General features: G+C 25.4%; 1 pseudogene; it reads left to right on the top strand.

Annotated features, from left to right (window-relative positions):
- Positions 1-697: 697 nt before the first annotated feature.
- Positions 698-2442, top strand: LOC112639135 (annotated as a pseudogene).
- The last annotated feature ends 1151 nt before the right edge of the window (positions 2443-3593 follow it).

Consider the following 3593-nt stretch of genomic DNA (forward strand, 5'->3'; position numbering starts at 1 on the left):
TATAATATAATATTGTATAATATCGGGTGTAATATATTTTAATAATCAATTTTACTACTTGATAGATAGAAGATAGATTAGATAGACTAGATTAGGATAGATAAATAGATTAGAGAGAGAGAGAGAGATCAAAACAAAAACTTATTATATTACAAATTTATTTAAATATAACAAACGTTTGCGTTACTTATGTTATCGACATTTCATGTACGGGCATGGATACAACATCCGAACAATTATGTTACCCATTAAAACATTTCGTAAAGATTTGAATACGTTTAGTTCATGTTTATTATTTTTTTTGTTTATAGATGCATTGCTTTCAGAGAATCGCCTAGAAAAGCAGACTATGTACAAAACAGTGAAAAACTAAAACAATTTGTTGTTGTTTATAGATTTTAAAAAAATTGTCTTGTCGTTATGCTACATATTTGTAGAGTTTGTAAATAATTGATAAAATGTTCAATCTTGTAAACAATGGTAACGCCAAATGAAATATATCATTGTCTCTAAATCATTATATGTAATTAACATATTAATATGTATTTAAAAAATTAATTATCAATTTAATTCTAAATAAAATTGTGAAATTTTTTCAGGTTATATATTATTTTTAATATTGTTTAATTTATTGCTTGTCAGTCATTCACATTTATTAAAAATAGTCACTTTATTAAATAATGTAGAAGAAACTCCTATGTTCTTTGCAAATAGTAAGTTAGAACTTTTATGGATATAGCATTTTAATAATAGTTTATATTTACAGGTAGAAAATAGTTTGTATTTCACTGTGCTTTTGTTCTATAGGACCTGAAGATGAATTATGAAAGGGTGTGACAAGTATCAGTAATGAGCAGGAAGACAGAGGTAGAAGAGTAGTGAAAAGAGAAACCTAAATAAGGAGGCAAAATTATTGGCCATGGGAAGAATTCCGATACAATTTCCTGGTCTTGAACACTTCTGTGTTTAGAGGAAAAGAATTAATTTCAACAAGCTAAAACTGCTTGTAAATCTTGAAAGAAAGCAAAAACTTCTGAAAATTACCACAAAGTTCAGACCAGAACCAATGCAAATAAAATTATCGCCATTGGAATGTGGTTGGAGGAGTGTTACAATGGATGGCAGAAGCATTGAATCAGATCTTATTGGAAAAGGTTAATATTTATGCTATTACTGGATTATAATGATTAAATTACATACACATACAAAAAATCATGTGATACGATGTCTATTTTCAATTTTTTTTTTTGATGTTTCAGTTCTAAATATTAGAATCTTATATAATTAATATCTTTGTTTTCTGCAGATACATTTGAAAGTTTTGAAACCTGAATTTTGGAAAACAAAATAATAACTTGTATGACCAGTAATTTAGCACGTAAGACTAGAATCAATTCATTTATAGTAATTGGGAATGGAAATGGATTGGCTGGATTTGCGTTATCAAAAGCCAAAGCATCCCTAAAGACGATTAAAAATAGGGCTGGTCAAAGATTAATGAATATTCCTACATATAAGGAACACACTGGTAAGAAAATACTTGTCAATACTATATAATATACAATTTATTTCTTCTCTTTTAATATCACTTTGTATTTTTCAGTGTTACATGATTTCTTTACACAGTTTGAGAATATAAAAATATTTGTAAAGAAAATTTATGAAAGATAATGGGCTTGTTTGTCACCATGCGATAAAAGAAGCATGTTGTGAGATAATTGGCATAAAGGATATGTATGCCAAAGTACAAGGAGGAATGTAAAAGCATTCTAAACCGTATTGGTTTATTGCAATAGGTGTGAATATAAAGTATTTAAAGGCATATTATACTTTTTATTTAATTTATATTAGAAAGAAACATTTTTATTTATAAAAATATATATACATATATATATATATATATATATATATATATATATATAAATATATATGTTAGACATAAAGCTAAAAAAACGTTGATTGTGTCAATCAATTAATTAATTGTTTTATTTAATTATCAATTTATATATGTATTATTAACAATGATTTTTTGTTTACTTAAACTTTATAAGGTTGTACATAAGAAACAATCTTTTTTATTTAGTATTTCAAGCATATTTTCATAGAAGTTTAATTTAATTATTATATTATTAAAAATATTGAACAAAATAAAGAATTAAAGCTGGCTTTCTCTGTAGTCTCATGGCAGATTATATCAGTAATCATACTTTAATTATTGCAATATATCATGAAACAAATCAATCTCAAAATAATGGAAATATTTGCAGAAATATCAACAATTTGCAGATGAAAAATGATAGCATTTAGTCAAAGTTAAATCAGAAAATGGGAATTATCCAATAGTACTTGTTTCACCAGCGCAAATCAGAAAACCAGAAGTACCGTCCAATAAGTCTCTCGATTTTATGCAGTATGTAATGGATAAAAGAATGGTGTTGAAAAAGAAGAAATTACTGCCATTCTTTACTAAACTTCCGTCTTACAAAAGAAAATTGGAATGTTGGATTTGAACGAACGAGAAACTCCGATGAAACGAAAATACAATTGTTAGCGAAATTTGGAAAACAGCATTTTCTGACAGAAAAATATCCAGAGGCACAAACATTTTATAAACGAAAACCACGCGAAGATGAAACAATAGAATAAAGAAGCCGTATAATCATTGTACTTTTATGTATAAACGTTTCACAAAATAAAATCTTTATAAATGAAGTGTTACATTAGAAATATTAGTATAAAATTAAATATCCATGTGAGATTTAAAATTTTTTGTCCTTTTTTTTCTTTGGAATTTTTTGTCCTTTTTTTTTGGAATTTTTTGCACTTTTTTTTCTAAAGATTCTTTAAGCGAGAACTGCTTCTTTCGCAAGACTATTGAACAATTTGAATATTTGATGTTTTTTTAGTAGTCTAAATTTCGTGAAAAAATTCGAGAGAAAATTAGATTTTATCGTATTACTGCACATATCGATTAAATGCTATATCAAATATGTAGTGTAAATATTTTAATTTTTTTGTATACGATCTATTTTTTATAATTTTTTCGTACACGATTTATTTTTTATTCTATCGGTTTTCATAGTGATGCACCTTGAACATTTTACTTCATATATTTGCAATAAAAAGATATTAAAGCAAATTATTTTGCATTTATTATTCTAATTTTTATTTAGAAAGAATAAGATTTAAAAAGACGTATGAATTTTTTCAGATTTTTTTACATATTTCTATTGAAAAAAACGCATCAGATAAAACTGACTTTTCTGTACATTTTAAATGTGCCAAAAGATTTGCTATTTATTCCACTTACTGCAATAATGTACATTAAAAATGACAGATCTATATTAAAAATGACAGATTAGTAGTATATTTAATAGTTGGAAAGAAAGAGAGCAGAAATGAAAAGTGCATCTAGAGAATTTAAAAGAATAAAAAACAAATCTAAAAATAATACATAAAGATTAATATTATGTATTTTTTTTCATGAGGAATGTGGAGCGCACATTTATGCATTTATTTATTTAGATGAGATTTACTTTAGAGCACATTCAGTATTCAACTTTAATTTTATTTTCTCTTTCTTACGATATATA

Source organism: Camponotus floridanus, unplaced genomic scaffold, assembly GCF_003227725.1.
Source record: "Camponotus floridanus strain SB8 unplaced genomic scaffold, Cflo_v7.5 scaffold48, whole genome shotgun sequence".
Classification (NCBI taxonomy): domain Eukaryota; kingdom Metazoa; phylum Arthropoda; class Insecta; order Hymenoptera; family Formicidae; genus Camponotus; species Camponotus floridanus.